Raw genomic sequence first — 17,704 nt, 5'->3', positions numbered from 1 at the left:
TGTTTTACACCTGCAGGAGTGTGCAAAAACAACAGGTTAATTTTAGTGAATAAGAAAGAGCAAGTTGAATTATTTTTGTGCTAATTGAAGTTCAAAATGTATCTTAGTTTCAGTGGCATTCTTTCCCTTTGAGTATATAATGGATTAATAAAATAGAGCTTTTGATTTAAAGGATAATTAGAGAGTTCTCATTACATCACTCGTTTAAAGATGTATCATTTGGAGTCATTGCTTGAATTATATGCAGGATTTCAAGTATATATTTGAGGCTGATAACTGAATCTTCATAGATGTAAAAAATACTGGGTTTGTCTGCAAAAAACTTGTTCAAACACTCAAATAGTTACATGAAGTATTAATTTTGGTCATTTAGGAACTTCTGGGAGAACAAATCTTATTCCCATGTCTTCACAGTAGGTTGGAAATCCCCAAGATAAAGGGCAGAAGTTTAGTGTATGCATCCTCCACTGCAATCCTTGAAACACAAGAGGGTTTTCCTGTGGCCACAGGACTTTGTGGCTGAGGTTAGTAGGTTTTATGAAAAGGTGATTTATCAAATGGTTTCCTCCTGTTGTGGGTTTGAATAGGAACTACTCCAAATCTGAGGCCAGAACAATGGGTATGGAGGAAATTAGTCATGGAAGGGTCTGAGGAGGAAGGAGCATGTTTTTAACAGTGATGGAAGAACTTCCCAGTATATGAGGGTCTCACTAAAGATGATTTATGCATCAGTGGGCAGTGCTGGATTACACATCTGCATTGTTTCTAATTGAGTATTAAAAACTTAAAGGTACAACACTTGCTTTCTTCTTAATTTATCACCTTTAGGAAGTATTCTTCCTAACCACATGTATTTGAAATAAGTTTTTATGAAGGCTTAAGTGTTTGGTGTTTATTTCAGCCAAAGTCAAAGAAGGCTCAGGAGGTTTCCATCAGGTAGGTCCCTGGCTGTGGTATGTATTGTACAAACTAGGGAGGGACATGAAATCAGTTAGAAGAGAGATTTATCTTGAATTTATATGATATATATTTCTGGCTTAAACAATGCTTGTACTTTTACATTGCAATTCTTTGTGATTCATAAAACATATTCTGGGTAGGGTTCAGCAGCTGATGATAAAAGGTTTCTGTTTTGTATATAACCCTTTTACATTCTTCTGGAAGATTTGGGAAGATCTGATAGGAATATTTCTGAGGAAATGGCTGCATTTTTGGAAGGGTGCAGGTATCTAAATATAAGGCATCTAAAATGGTACTAGACAATTTTATATCTGGGACATCTGTGTGGGGCTGATGAATATAAGATATACCAGTAACCCAGTCCTTCCAGCAATGGCCACTGAAGGCAAACAGAAATTCCCTAGGGCATCTAGAAGAAATTAGGTATCTGGGTTTGAATGATTAAAATTTCAGTTTTAATGTTTCAATACTTCTGTGATTCAGTATTTCAGATGAGCAAACTGAAAACGACTTTTTATTCAGCTGTCATGAAGAAAAACAGAATCACTTTCCTGAAAAAACTTTTGCATAAGTCAGTGTTCTAAAAGTAAGGCAATGTAGGTGGTTTGCCAGTTTATTTTACTGAGATTATTATTTTGCAGGCTTATGATATCTGCCTTATAGAGTCAGCAAGATAATGGTTATTTTACCAAACTTCCCTCTCTCCAAAAATGTCCCCCTCCAGAACGAAAAAGAAAATTGAGAGGAGAATCCCAGTTCAACTCTTCTTAGGTTAATTTGGTGTCAATCAGTTGTTCAGAGGAGGAAAGCGTGAGTGAGTGCAAAGATTGCTGTTCAGTCAGGGGGAAAAAAAAAACCCTGGAACATGTTCAGCATAGCTTAGAGAACAAGCTTATGTAGCTTATATAGCAACATAGCTGGAACATGCTTATGGCAAGCTGAGGATTTACACCAAAGCTGTAACTGTACATTGTCAAAATACAGGTGTCCTTTAGCTCTATGCTAATGTCTTTAGTTATTTGAAGGGATTTGAAAATATAAAGTGCTATCCAGTGTATGTAAACTGAAATATCTAAATATTTATGTTCGTAATAAGGCTTCTTCTGTAGTAAGATTTCATCTCCTACATGTTTAATGAAGGACATGATAGAAGAAGCCTAAGGGTGGCCATCTCAGGTAACCAATACAGAAACGCAATTGCTTTTAGGATATGATGGAAGCTCTTAGAATAGCTACTTTGGGATAGGATGAATCACAGCCCACAAATGCCTATTTCTCTTCAGTGACTATAAAGAGAGAGGGGGAGTAGAGTGACTCAGTGAAATGTGGTTGTTTATATTTGGTCAAATGTATTTCAAGCTAAGTGCATAAGGCTACAATCCTGAGGCAGCTCAGCTCTCCATGGCACCTGGTATGTGTGTCTCAAACACTCAGCTACAAAATCCTGGTTGGAGTGAACTGCTGTTCTCCTCTGGCTGATGCCTTCATCAGCCTTCTCAACTAGGACCACCCTCTAAAGGAATGGTGCACATGTACTTAGTTTTCATCCTGATGGGGAATTGGTGTCATCCTAAAATAAAGTCAGGATGCAGACTGGATGTATGCCTGAACCCATGTGTTTGGAGCTCACAATTTAGACATGGCTTAAACTCCTTGTGCAAGCAGCGGAAGGAGAAAGAGCATTTGGAAAGCCTCCTGAAGCCACCTTAATTTTGGTAAGATTGATTCCTCACATATAACTTGAATATGTGCTTGCTTCTGTGGAGTGTTTCATTTTCTGTTTCTCTCAGCATATATATGATGAAAATGAAATAGTCTGTTTCCTTTTCTGTGCACAATCTCCAGTTTTCCTAGGTTAGGGAGATGTTGTGATGTCTGGGAGGTAGGAAGTTAAAACAGTTGAAAAAACACTTAAAGTTCTTGTGGTAAGCTTATTTTTAAGACAAAGATTAAACCTGTCCTTTCAGAACCTGCTCCCAGTTGGTAACTTGGAATTTTGATATTACTCTTTAAATTTTTAACTTAAGGATGATTTCCACCATCCTTCAACCCCAATATCGAGATGGAGGTATTTTGCAAAAGCTGGCATCAGTGGTATTATGCATGAGTGCCTAGTTTTAAAATCTTGGCAGCTGCTTTGACTTTTCTTTATGTTGTCATTCAGACCATAGCTACCAAAGCTGAATTTTGCTCGTAGTAACAGTTGTGGGAAGTTACTAAGGGAAGAGTCTATTACTGACACAGGAAATAGTTTTGCAGTTCTTTTTGTCATTGCCAAACTAATCAAAACGTCACTGTTGCCCATAGGTCATCTAGTCACAGATCAGAGTCATCAATCTGCTGCAACTGAATATCACATAAATTGCTTGGTGACTTTGGTGCTAGTGTTACATATGTTCCACCCTTCTTGCAAAACTCCTTTTAAATTGACGAGTTTTTGTTGTTTCTGGAATTAGACCTAATTGCTGTAATTCAAGAGTAAGGAAGGAAAAATAACTGTGTAGGTTCTGCATTCTTCGGTTCTCTCTATTACTTCCAAAATAGTCCACTTTCCTCTAAAAGTTGTATCAAGACCATTCAGAAAATTGTGTGTAATAGTCGCTGATAGGAGCATTTTCCCCTTAATTCATTAATTACAGGAGCATATCAGCCAGAGCAGATGGCATTTTCTGATTTGGGAATTTACCTTTGTTATTCTTTGTTGAGTTTGACATCTGAATTTTTCAGCTTCTCTAAGATGATGTTGTTTTGCAATTAAATATATAATATGGTTGTGTATATCAGATTGAAAATTGAAAATCTGGCCTTTTTCTTTGTAACTGATGTGAAAAATGAATGGGTGAATGGGCACATCTCCATTTGAGAACTACTCACTCCTTAATGTACAGAGCAATAATTTTTAAAAATTTATTTTTTTGCAGTCTATGAAGTCATGCCTCACCGTGGTACTTCTCGGTGCCATTTTTAAGAAAGAGTGTATATTTTCTCTGGAACTTTTTGATGGGGTCTCAGCTAAAGGGTTCACAAATGGGATGTGATGTATTTTCAGCACACCCAATTGAGTTGAGGGTCTTTGGATCCTTTGTCATAGGAGAATCTATAACATAATACCACACCTGAGGATCTGGGTGGCTGTGTGTTTGTGGTTGGGGAGTCCTAGGAATGCTGTCTGGAAGGGGCCCAGCCCTGTCTGACTGCAGTTAAAGCTCTGCAGAGGCTGCAGACCGATGTGTGCACTGTGAAGCAGTGGAATGGGGCTGTGCAGGCGGTGCTGAGCCTTTCCAGGGGCTGCCTTAGTGACTTCCCTTGGGTTTGTGGTGGGGAACGGCTGGGGGGACTTGCAAGTGTCCTGCCTCTTTTGGAGCAGACTAATGGGCACAGAAGCTCTCGGTGGGTGTTGTGGTATGAATGTGCCTGTGGTGTGTGGAGAGGGTGGCTGGCTCCTGCTGACTGGTGCTGCCTGTGATCCTTGCTCTCCCTTCTCTGGCAGGGGTACCAGCTTCTTCTATGTGTTAACCTGCTCGACTAGACCAGCCAGGCTCTGGCTCCTGCATCTATTCCTCCCGTTCCCTCTCATCACTCTCTCCCTGTTGGTGCCATGCTTTGGCCCACCTGACCTTTCTGCAGCGCGCTCTGACGGGCTCGTCTCACGCACGTCCGTGGGGCACCAGCCAAAGGGTCATGAGAGCAACAGGCGAGGTTGTCTTCCTGCTGTCAGCTCCAATGTCTGGTCTCTGGCAGATGGGAGCAGCAGTTACAGGGGAAATCCTGCTAATCTCCTGTAACTTGAGCCCATTACATGCTCAGTCGCACTGTGGGGCTGGTGCCTTTCCAGCCGCATATGGACGGATGGCTGAAGGAATCGGACGCTTACTGCAGAACGTTTTCCGAGATTCGCGCTGTAGGGATCAGCAACAAAAATTAAAGAGATGCTGTGAGTCAGCTGAATATTGGCAGGTTTTAAAGCTTTGTCAAATAGGAAAATATTTTCATATGCATAGCAAAACATGTAAAAAAACCCGATATATTTTAAAAAACCCTCAAAAACAACATCCAGAAAGCAAGGGATCAGCACTTTGCCAAATTTCAAGACTGCCCCAACATGGGCAGAGGAGCCAGAGTTCCCCAGTGAGTTACAAGGATGGCAAAGCAACATGTTTTTGTCTGGGCTATCTCAGAAATAGGCAAACTGTGTTTTGGCAGAAAAGTCAGTAAATCCTGCAGCAGATGTCCAGCATGGAAAATTTTTAACAAGGGCAGCTCAAGTTTGGCAGAGTCAAAAGAATGTGGAAAATCCTGATGAGATGCAGCAAGCCATCTTAATAATGGGTGGAGTTACCACTCTTGTCCCTGGGGTCTCTGGAACCTACCAGAATCAACTGTTTGGGGTTTTTGAGGAGGATTGTTTTTTTTGTTTTGGTGGGGTTTTTTTGGGTTTTTTTGTTTTGTTTTGGGTTTGTTTTTTTTTTTAATGTAGCAAGAATAGAGAAGAATGGAGGGATGATTGAACAGAAAGTAAGAGCTGGCTGGCATGAGCCTTCTTGGCAGGAACACGTTTCAGCCATGCCTGGAAAGGGAGGGTTTTCACAAATTGTGTGGGAGATGGTGGAGCCCAAAAGAGAGTTGCTGCTTGCTGGATAGAAGAATAATGGATTTTTGGGATGCTGTGTTTATAATATGCAAAATAGTCCACAGGAAACAATGGAGCCTTGGGACAGAGCTGCCAGTGAATGAGAGCTTTGTTTTCCTTTTGTCTATTCATATTTCTAAACTTTTAGTGGCATTTCAAACACATTTTACACATTTTTTGTGTAATGGTTTGAATCGCATAAACTGCTGCCTAAAGTGCTGTTGCACTGCAAACTTTATCCCTTTTTGGATAAAGATTGACTTTCAGCTTAAGCTCTTTTTTATATTTTTCTTAATTGCAACTCTTGTTTAATAATCCTTGGCTTCTTTGTTCTCACATTTTAAAACTTTAGAAAAATTTATAGGAAAACTGGTTGACAGCAGACCTTGAGTACCAAGCGTGTCGAGCTGCCCACAGCTTGACTTGAAAATGGCCACTGATATCACAGTCCTTATGCCAGAACCTTGACACAAATGAACAACAGTTGCAAGCTAATTGCATGGACTCCAGTTTAGATGCTGCTGATGGGATTTGTCTGCCATGGATATAAATTAAAACACCATCATATGGATTGTGTTTTCATTGAAAAGCATCCCATACCTGCAGTCCCTAACAACCGGTCAGAAATAATCAGAAAGATGTTGTGGTTGTTTTGCTGTTAAATGCAGACACTGCACATAAGATTATGCAGTATTAAAATCAGAATATTGCTGCCTGAATTGGCTGCATGTTAAAATAAAAGAGAGATGGTTTGCTTTATTATGGTGCACGTCTCACCTTTTCAAACAAAACAGCAGCACTGCAGTTTTTCAGTTTCAGAAATGTTGTTTGTGCACGCGTTTACGATCAGCAAAAGCTTTGAAAATCCGTGTGCAAGAGATGGTGAGGCTGCTGTAGCAGTGGAGCTTTTGCTGCATATGTTATTTCATGGAGCTTTGCCTCACCAGTAAAACTCCTTCCCTGTGCGAGGGAAATTCCTGGTTCATTGGTATGGATGCATTGTTTTTACACATTAGAAGTGCTGTGTTGCTGTGTCAATCATCCCGTTAGGATCAGTTTGAGAGCAGTAGGGCTGACGAATCTGGGTGTGATTGGCTGCCATATGCTGGGAGGGCTCTGTGAGAAGGAAGGGCTGCAGTCTTTCAGCAACAGAGTTTAGGCTGTGTCTTTGCTTCATCATCTGAGGAAAAATCCCCAGATAAGTCACAAGGCTTCCTGAGGAAAAAAAACCCCCAAAACATTACAGGCTGCTGATCGTTTCGTGTGAGAATTAGTTGCCATGATGCGATGGGAAAGATATGGCTGTTTGTTTATATCAGATTTTCCTGTTCACGTTGGGAATGTGTCGAATAGACAGGGCTAAACAAGGTAGGAGGATCGCTGTCTTTTATCGAATGTTTCAAGAGTTTGCTGCAGTATACTGCATACTGTATGTATTGCTTGGGGGAGTCGGGGAAACACTGTTTCCCCTGTGAACGGATTCTGTTTGGGTGAAATAGGTGGATTTTATGGTAACTTGTTTTCAAAGGGTATTAATTTCCAGTGTAAATAGATCTCTTCAGAAATAAAGCATGAGTATATGCATATTAAAACAAGAAAAAAAAAATAAATAGGTCAGTGTGTTTCAGAAGTACTTCCACCCTAATTGGATTTTTAGCTGGGTTGTTGTCTGGAAGGGCAGCCTAGCTTTAAGAAGGAGAAGGAGTCAGCCTGGAAATCTGTGAAGTTTATAGCAGCTATGTTTGAAGATTTAGGTGAATTAGACTGGCTGATCTAAATAATTCCCTATCGGAAGCTTTAACTAAAGCCAAGACTGCCTGCCTGTTTTAGATTTGTATACAACCAGATTACAATATTTTAACCTGTTATAAAAGTATGGGTGTTTTTGTCTGCACTGTGATTCCTTGTGCTCTTCGAGGAAAGCTGGGGAAAATTTTCATATCACAGTTTAGCTTATTGTAGCTTATTGTGGAAAACTGCCCTTTCCAGGTCTTTGTGTAGGCAGCAAAACAGAGCATGTACGTGAAAACAAGGAAAACAAGGTTAATAATATGTGCTGCAATTATCTGATCTTTATACATTTTTAATGAGAGAACACACAGCTAGCAGAATAATTTAATGAGCAGGCTGGCTTTTAGAGCAGTGATTTCACTGTGCTAAGGCACATCAACTTTCTTCCAGAGGAGGAGCCTAAGGAAGGAATGGAAAAGATTTATGTTAAATGCTCTAGAGAGAAGGAAGAGATATTTAGTCAGAAGTTTGTTCAATTCTGGAAGAATATAGTAGTTTTTAGTTGTTATTATTATTTATTAGATAGGAAGCAAACTTTACCATCATGTTTCAGGAATGCTCTGAGAAAATTTCCTCATCCTATGATATACTGAAGCCTCTTCAATTTCTCAGACTGCCATATGCATTGATGTGCTCAGTACCTTTCAGGATGTCACCCAGTTAGTGATCTTAATTAACATGCTGACTTCAGTTGTGTTACAGCAGCATCATTTATATGTACTGTATGTAATATAGTTGGGTTTTAAAATTTTTTTCCCCTAAGATTACACATTGGTGAGACAACAACAAAATGTTGTATTCTTATTTATCCTGTAATAGCCATGTTCATTGCATATAGATACTTATATTCAGCTAGGATGTTGATAGAAAAAATAAATGTGTGTACTGAGGAAGAGTAAAGATCAATTTCTTAAAGAGAAATCAGATAGAAAAACATTTTGCTGCCTGGAAAAAAACAAAACTTTCAGTGATGTAATTTTGGGGGGAAAGTTTCAAGATTTCCTTTATCCTAGGAATGAGTTACATGAGTTTTAACAGTCTTTTGGCAAGTAGGCCCTTCTAGACGAACTGTCCATAGACCAGCTCTCCATTGCCCCTCCCATTTTTCAAGAAGTACAGGGCATGTACTCAGAACTCCTGATGTCCCCTTCCAGCTCCTCACAGCTGACTCTGCTCAGGGAAGGCTGATACCACTGCTCTGCTCCCTGGTCAAGTACTCGCTGGAGACCTGTGCCTGGGTTGTTGACACATAGTTCATGAACCAGTTATTTTTGAATGCTACGGTCTTCTGAGTAAAAGCAACCTTGTGCCTTCTGAGAATTTCAAGATCTGCTAACACGTGAAACACATGTCAGGATGTAGAACACTATTATTACAAATCCATAGGATATGGATATGTATGTTTAACTCTCTATCACTATTGATGCTTAAATGTGTTGTTTGTGTGCAGTCTGTGTTAGGCATGTGAGGCAAAGACTGACAATTAGAAGCAAGTAAACTAATCTTTTTCAAGCTATAAAATATGAGACAATTATTTCGTTTTTGCAAACAAAACTGTATTCATGCAGAGCTTTCAGAGAAAACTTTTCAATTTCCTGTTTTGAGACAATCTCTTACTTTCTGATTATTTTAGTGTCTGGTTTCCATACCTTGTAGATCACAATATCTAGAGTTGTCTTGTTATGCCTGACTACCAGAGTGAAAATTTGCATTTGTCACTTACTCAAGTAGTTTGTGTCAAACTACTGACAGACAAATCAAATGACAAAAGGATTTTAAAAATTATTTCCTGGTCAAGGTGCATATATATTGCTACTTTATATGGTTAGGTAAATGAACGTTCGGCTTAGAGAATGGAGATGGTACTTAATATTCTGTATTTACATTTATTTGGTATATAAAAGTATTTCAGACCAGATTCTGGGGCCTCTTTTCATTTAGTAATATATTTTCTACTTAATTGCTCTATGTATTTCATCAGAGCTATTAGTGTGGTCACCTTCTGATGTGCAGTCTGTCTGTTTTCAAGGAATAATTACTTTGTTTAGAATTACTCTATTTTCCTAATATAGAATTTTCTAATGAGTTAGAGGTCCTGAAGGATAGTGCTTGACATTAGAGCATTTATAAAGGCAAAACAGCTTCTTATTTGGAGGTATGCATTTTACAGAAATGTGAGATAATTATGTCCTACCATTTTTAATTTTTTTTTCTGAGCAAGAAAAATGGCTCTTAATGTTGCGTGGGATTTCTGGCACTTGGGTATCACCTCAGCTGTAAATGAATCTTCTTCTCTGTTGCTCAGAAATATGTCAGCAAAAATCTGTACTGTGTTTATTCCTAAAAGTTCTGTAAAATGTTCAGTTTTTATAATACCAAGAGATAAGAGAGAGACTGTTGAATTTAAATTACTTATTAATTATTTTGCATACTGTTTTAACACATTGCTAATAGTTAAATTTCACGTGATAGTTGTTGGTGATATCATGCTTCCTAATGCTGAGGATTGTTTTTTCTCTTCCAAGGAAGAAACGCTTTTTTAAAAGTCAAGGGTTTTTTTTTCCTTTTTTTACGAATATAGTTGTTGCAAAATTTTAGCAAAAGAGAACTAAATCACTTGTTTAAAAATTTGTTAGTAAGCATTTTCTTTTTAAAACCTTTGATTGTGAAGCTAATTTGATATGTTTAATACATTGTTTATGGTTAACTAATGTGCACCAGTGCTATGTAACTGGTCTGTAAACAGGCTGAAATTATAGCCTGAGGAAAATAAAACTAATTTCAAGAGAGTCAGTGCTGGAAACTAGTTCAAAAAATAGCAGTATGAACGATTTGACTAATTAAACTAATCTCCTTATACATTATTAGCAAATGCAGTGACAGTTGTTGGTTATTGATAGACAGAGTCTTCTTTTTAAAAAGTCTTCTTTTAAAACCAAACTTGTGGCTGTATTTTGAGTAGAGGGTGCATGAGGAGAAAGAAGTTATGCAGCCCCTATATAGAATCTGCCAACTTCTTAATTGCCACAATTTTTTTATTATTCTTTTGCAACCAGCCCATTCAAACACTGAGCTCTCTCTCTGATAATGCTGACAACGTCAAGTTCATAGTTCAGTATTTCAGGGGTGCTAAAAAAGGAGAAGTCTGGGGCTGTGAAGATTGAAGAGCATACCTAACAGGGGATTATATGCAAAATCCTTATAACTAGCACAAAGAAATACTAATTATGTTGGGGACTCTTTGTTCTACTGATGATTACTAGAGCTGTTGAGAGCTTCCAATGTGCAGTTTTGGTGCTTCTGACGAGGACTTGTGGGATTCTTGGAGTGGTAAATCTGGCAAAAGACCTGGTGGGCTTGTGATACCTGAAACTTTGCCAGTTAGAGGAGCTCAGCTGTAAACAAATTGATAAGCACAGAGGGTCACGCTTTCTATGATTTGTTTTTTTTTTTTTTTCTTTTTTTTTTTTCCTCCTTTTTCAAAGCTAGATATATGTCCACAAATACCTACCCACATAATATACACACACTCATAAAAATAAAATTTTTCTTCTTTGTGATTTTTGTACTACAAAAACAATAGCTAATAAAGACAGTGGGAGGGATTAAGTGATACAGTCATTGTATAAAGAAGTGGATCAAGAAGTAGGAACAGATGGTTCATATCAGAGTCTATTAATTTTTTCTGTTTTAGATCAATGTACTTTTTTCATCAGTTTCTCAGTGGATGATAAGCATTTTGGGAAGTGTTTTGGGAAGATCTGGGCACTATACATTGCTGAATTCATAGAGACAAGATCAGACTGGAGGTTCATGAGCTGTAAAATCTCTCCTGCAGGGAATACAGCACCTCTGACAGTAGGCAGAATTAGAGAATGCAAATAAGGAAAAATGCAGAAATGTTTTCCTTTGGTAGTTTTATGGAAGAAGATTTGGTTAGAAATGCCTTTTTTTTTTTTTGTGGGAATTCTGAAGGCAACTTCTCAGGGTTTTTTGGGGTTTTTTTGTGTGTATGATAGCTTTTAAGAGGCGTTGCAAATAATTTTTTGGGTTTTTAACCCTCTAGTGTTCACTCCTATCCAGACTGAATACATTTTAACTTAAGCTTCTGAGGAATTTTATGTTGTTGTTTTGAGTTTTGTTCCCCTGCTGCCCTGTTATATATACTTCAGGGTTGTTGAATGGCTCAGTCCCCCAGCCCCTATTTTTCTGAATCTGTCATGATTTTTGTACCTTACAGGTGTCATGGGCAGTGCTTTGGACTTAGTCTAAAACTAACCTACAATTTCCAAGTGGCAAGTTTTTTATTATTTTCCATTGTTCGGAAGGATGATGTTTCAATGCTGGGTTTCAGCATGTCGAGCTTGTGCCTTCACAGTCTCTTTTGGCAGCTCTATGGGAGGTGGGTACAGTGGCTGCCTCGTAGGACAGCAAACCCTGGTTTACTCCATTAAAATGTTTTTCGGGTATTTCCTTCCACTTTTCAGGCTATCTGCAGTGCTGTTATCAGCAGCTGTGTGCATATTTCAGGCCTAGAGCTGCCTTGGTTTGTCAGCAGACCCCTCTGGCTGTGCCCCTGGCAGGACAGCCAGGCTCACTGCTGGCAGCATACCTCTGCACCCAGTTAAAGATTCAGGACTTCAGCACTGCCTCGCTCTTATTTACTTAAAAGGCTGTGATAACACATGTGGGATTTCTCTGATGGCTGCGTTCACCTGTGGCACAGCATCCCCTGCTACAGCCTCTCTCTGCCCTGAGGAGACCAATGCCAGCTTTCCCACCTTCATCTCCTCGCTCTGTAGCCAAAAAGTGGTGTGGCCTGGGGCACCTCCTCCAGCTGGCATGAGGCTTTTGCAGAGGAGGACGCCGGTGCGTGGGCTGCTGGTGCTGGGGATTGCAGTGCTGCAGTCCTTATTGGCATGCTGAACATGCTCTGGCAGCACGGCGCGCCGCTGTCCTGGACTCCAGTGCTTGTCTTTAAAAACTTTTTTGCTTCGTGCGTATTTTTTTTTTTTTAACAGTTCCCTTGTGTATTTCAGTTGCCCTCTGCTAATGCTGGGAAACAGTTTGAGGATGGATTACTTTATTGCCATAATTTTAAGGGAGTTGGGGTGGTGGCTAAAAACTCTAAGATTTTCTGTCACATTGGAGATGGCATGAAAGGCTTTGAAAGTGGCCCCATTGATGTGTTTATAAAGCCAGCGCACTTTCCACTTCCCCCCCCTCCTTTTTTTTAAAGACCTCATTTAATGCTCAGGACTGTGCAGAGGCCGCTTTCAAAGGCTTTAGTATCCACAGTAGCAGCTCTTTGAAGTGGAAACGCCAGCGGGGAACAAGCCTTCAGCTTAATCCTTGGTGTAAAAGGTCCTAAGTGGTAAGAAGCCACAACATCCCTCTTGGTGGGAGGAGCTGGAGAGTGATACCTGCAACTGAATCTGTATTCTGGACCTGGAACCTCATCCATGGAGCCAGAACTGGTTGGACACTTCCCTAGGGCAGGAGGGATGGAGTCCCTGTCATCTGTCTGGATTTTCACTCTGGTTCTGTCCCGGCTTCTTTCCCCAGTTTGTTGAGGAGGAGGACACAACTGAAAGACAAAAGAGTAAGGCCTGACAGCAAGTGTATTTGTGTGTGGGTTTGGGTTTGTTTGCTCTCTTGAGTTGGTAAATCTTTCCTCTGGAGTGTACAGCCAGTGGTACAATCCAACTGCTGGTCCTTGTGGGCATGTGTCTGTCCAGTTAGGTTGGTGGCTTCATGGTGGCCCCGGGTGCTTGTCTCCCCTTTGGCACAAGGAGGGTGAAGGAAATTGTGCTGTTTGGTCACCAGTAACTCATTTAAGTGCTCAAAGCCAGGTGGGATGAATCTGTCATCTCTGAAATAGATTTGTTTGAAATAGGAGATGAAAGTGTTGAGTTTCTTTGTGGTGGGGCTCGAGGATCAGTGTGTCCATATGTATTTGTAGCCAGTCTTGGTTACAGAGCCAGGCTGCTTATAAGGATCTGTCTTCCAAAAATGCAGAAGGCAGAAGACAGCAGGCTTGAGCTACCTGGGATTAGAAGCTTTTTAAGGAAGGCTTTGCTTCTCAGACTTAGTAGCCATTGTTGATTCTGATAACTATTTAAATAATCTAATTTTTAATTGAAAAGTTTTTTAACTTGTTGGTATTTTTTGATCTTCAACTCATCACCTGCCATTTAATTTCACCCCTCTGCTGCTTGCTGTATGCTAAAACAGCTGTCTTTTCCATGGCTTCCCCACTGGTAAATGACTGAACACTCCCTGCTTCCTAGTCAAAAATCTGGCAGTCCTCATCATGAGTCTGTGTGAATTTTGCATTCTTTCTGTTGTCAAAAACCTCACTGTTGCCTCTTTGTACATGTAAGCCTTTCCGCAGTGCTGATGGTGCTGTTGCTGTTCTCTCACTCTTTTATCATTCCAGAGTTACATGCTCCATGACTATACACACTAGTGTAATTCTTTTTTGTTTTCCTTTGATAGTGCCAAATGTTCTGCTTGTTTTATACTCCCATCAGCTGCTGAATATTTTGCAGGAGTCTTCATCAAATTGCTCTGATGTCCACGCGATCTTCCCTCTGTAGCAGTGTCTTGTTGGAACCTAGTGCTGTGTGTTTGGTATTCATTAGTTGTCTGTTTTTTCCCTCAATTGCATCATCATGCCTATCTTTATGTTAAAACTGATGTCATTTTATCACCCAGTGAACTCATTATCATGAGATTCTTTTGTAACTCTTCACAGTTGGCTTCAAGTATGACTTCGCAAAAATTTCATGTTAACTGCAAACTGTCTTATTGGTTATTGCTATTGTTGCAAAGCAGAGAAGGAAACTCTCTTGGAAAACCTAATTATGAAAATTACAGTATATAATTAGAAGTAAAGCAATATTTAATCTTGTGAGTTTGTTGTGAACTTCTGCTCTGACTTTTTGCTGTCTGCAAATGCTTAGTACTTTCAGATGCTCTTTTAAATTAAATTTAGTAGCCATAAGGCCTAAGTCATCACGATTACTGGGTTCCACAAAAATCATCAGGTTACAAAGATGAAATTATTAATTTGCTTTCATTTTGCTTAATTTTGAGCTTTTAGGATTTGTATTTCCTAGCTCTTCCCTACCATTGTCAGAATTGTACTCCTTAATGTAAACTGACAGTTGCTTGTAAACATACTTGTAGTTGATAAAGTTTTGTGAAATTCACTTGATACTTTCAGATTTCCAGTGAAATGGGCAAGAGAGCTGTGCTGCAGTAGGGTTTTGCAACCCATAAAGTTGCAGAGGATTACAAGAGGGCATATCTTTGACTGAGAGGGAGGTTGTATATTTATTAATTTGTTTTAGTTTGGTTTGGGTTTTATTTTCTGATTTGGTTTGATTTTATGTCTGGCCTGTTTTATTCTGAAAATATTGTATGAAATGGAAGGTGTCAGGGACCAGACCATATACAGGCTGAAGGCTAGGAGTTATAAAATCTCTTATTTACAAACTAAGCAAGTATTGCACTAAAATGAGGTACATTAAAAACACACATATAACTTCATTTTCGAAACTTGTATTTGGAATAGAAATGTATGTAAGCATAACAGCAACAGTCCACTTCTTATGTTTATATAGGTTTTTTTTCTCTGAGTGGTGTTGATGATGTTACTTATTTGACCAAATTTTTTTTTTTTCTTATTTTGCTATTCATTAACTTTGTAACACAGAAATTTTGACATTGTCTTTGAAAACCAGTGTTGTATATCAAGTTGATATTTGTGCATGGTTAAAGGAAGTTCTTAAATTATGGTTTAACACAAGTTATGCAAGGCAATACATACTTAAATATATACATAAAGTGCAAAACAAAGTGTGTCTTTAAATATCTTTTTGCCACTAAGCTTGAACTACAACAAATTAATTAAGCTTCTGAAAAGGACAAAAATGATGACACTTAATTTAACCAGTCCAAAATTTCCACTGCAATGTGAGCAGAAAGTTGTCACTTGCCAAAAGCCAGTTGCTTGTGCTCAGTTGTCAGAAGCGTCTCCATTGCTTTGGAAGTGCTGGCAAATGCCAGGCTGTGCTTACCTGTTCTGCCATCCCCAGCAGGATGGAGAAATCTCTGCAGTTACAGCAAGCAGAGATAGTAGAAAAAGGTCTGGAAGAGGGCTCTGTCAAACCATTTATAGGAACTGTGTTCAGTTTTCACAGCAAAACATTGCAATTCATTGTGTCAAAGCTTGAAAGCACTATCTTTCTCAACGTTTTAAGGACTTTTTTTTTTCCTACTGCTCTCTTCGCAATAAATAGCTGTGTTAAAATAGAGGCTGTAATTTGAACATTGAGAAAATTTTTGATTTAAGATGGGAACATGCCTGGCTCTGAGACAGATTAACACTGCCTAACCTGTCAGCATGGCTGCCGAAATCTATTCCCTTTTCAACTTCTAAGCTAAGAGACATTAAAACAAAGACTTTATGTATTGAAGTTTCTTTTCAAAGATACTGGCTGGAGTTTTTTGTTGTGGTTTACAGTTTTTTCCCTTACAGAAACCTCAATGTAGTTTATGTCCTCGTACTGTTACAGATAGATGAATTATACACATGATAGAAAAATGAATATGAACTCATCCAATGTCCTTACTATAGGACAATAAACTTTCTGAGCTCATTTCTGTGTAGCCTTTCTGTGTTTAAGTACTTTATCTCCTGTTAGTTGTAAATTTAAAAAATAATAAATGTTATTCTCTAAAATGAAGCTGAGTTGAAAAGTAAGTTTCTTTGAGTGGCAACGGGTGGTGAGCTTTTTGGACTGAGGGAGACATGTTACACTAATCAAAACAACAGATCGATATGACCCATTTTTATTGGGTCAGTGCTTCTTAATTGGTGCTCAAGCAAAAAGGAAGGTCAGTAGCAGTACTGCACACCAAACTCAAAATTCGTCATCCTGGAGCTCAGGAAAAAAAAAATGTTTACTTGGTAGGCAATGTCTGCAGACAGTTATTGTGCACTCCTTCCAGTTGTAACTCCATTATTTGCCTCAGGATTAAATAGAAGTATTCAAGACTTCCAGGAAAACAGACATTCACCAGTAGTTGCAAGTCATATGAGACAAGCTCTTATTTTCTTTTCTACTACCAGTTGCAAAAACAGTTTTAGGAGAAGCTGTTTGACAACTGAATGCAAATTTTCACTAAATGCAAATTTATTCTATTCCAGAAAGAATGAGCTTGCATTATGTATTGTCAAATACAGCACAGGTAGCCTTTGAAGTTTTGAGTGTTGACTTTGTTTAGGGTTTTTTATTGTTTGCTTTTTCTTGTGGACAAATGCATGAATTTTGAAAATAAAGTTTCTTACTGTCATCTTCATATAGAACATGATTAAATATTTTCTTTATTCACCTTGGAGGACCAAAGATAATCAGGCAGGAAGCTACCTCTGTTTACAGCACAAAAAGACAACCTACCTTCAGAAGAGAACAATAAAGACTAAGCAGTTAAATACCACCTTTTCTTCTTCAAGGCCATACTAAACCCCACATTTTTGTTTTTTTCTTAGCTGGGAAGGGTCTTTGAAAAACTGGCTTTTAGTGGGAGATTTCAGCTGCTGTCTGAATATTAATATAAAAATACTATTTTAAAAATAAAAAATAAATTATCTTTGAAGGTACTTGTTAACTATCTGCTATTTTACAGGTGACTTTAAGTTGCTGTTCCATCTTTTTAACTGGTGTAAGATATGAAGTATTCTGGCATAGGCACCTAATCAAACTTTGCAGTATGTCCTGTGAGATACTTAAGCAGTTAAAGCACTTGCATGTGCTCTGCTTCATGAGGATTTCTTTAGTTTTGGAAGTGAATAAAACTGGTGGTGTGTGTTATGTGCACGCTACTAATGGAGGGAAAGGGGAATTGAATCCTTGTGATAAAATGGACTCTGGTGAAGGCTTGCTTGGGCAACCAAAATATGTTTGAGATGCTTGTGAAATGCTTTGGGTCTGGTAGAATGCAAGAGTGCCTTGCTTAGGGTCCTTCAGGCAGCTCTCAGGTATTCTTCCTTCTCCACTGCATTGCTAAGAAAGATGCCTGCTTCTGGGAGTGTTCCTAGGTGATGCAGCTTGGGGGTGCAGAGAACGAGGTCTTGGTGTTTCTTCCTCTTGAAGTAGGTTTTAAAAGTCTTTTTCTTCAGGCTCCACTTTTGCTGGAGCTTTTAGTTTAACACATTGAGTAAAACAACACAGATTCTCTTGAAGGCTTTTGTAATCTTACTCCCCAGCTCCAAGTGTGGTTTTCAAGTATTTGTGAATATCCAAAGAAGTCCTG

The 17,704-nt window shown here is 38.9% G+C and overlaps 1 protein-coding gene across 9 annotated transcripts in view; it reads left to right on the top strand.

The window, feature by feature from the left end:
- MBNL2 (muscleblind like splicing regulator 2) overlaps positions 1-17,704 on the top strand; it is a 102,175-nt gene that overhangs the window by 9,715 nt on the left and 74,756 nt on the right. For 4 of the 9 annotated variants that reach the window (XM_079306980.1, XM_079306982.1, XM_079306975.1 and 1 more), the window contains exon 1: positions 4,213-6,958. The exons of the other annotated variants lie outside the window; for them this stretch is intronic. The gene's annotated coding sequence lies outside the window, so the exon portion shown is untranslated. Of the gene's footprint in view, positions 1-4,212; positions 6,959-17,704 lie in introns of those variants that run through there. 9 annotated transcript variants of the gene reach the window in all.

The sequence above is a fragment of the Erithacus rubecula genome (assembly GCF_903797595.1).
Source record: "Erithacus rubecula genome assembly, chromosome: 1".
Classification (NCBI taxonomy): domain Eukaryota; kingdom Metazoa; phylum Chordata; class Aves; order Passeriformes; family Muscicapidae; genus Erithacus; species Erithacus rubecula.
Note: the sequence above shows the minus strand (reverse complement) of the source record. Positions and strands in the feature narration are given on the sequence as shown.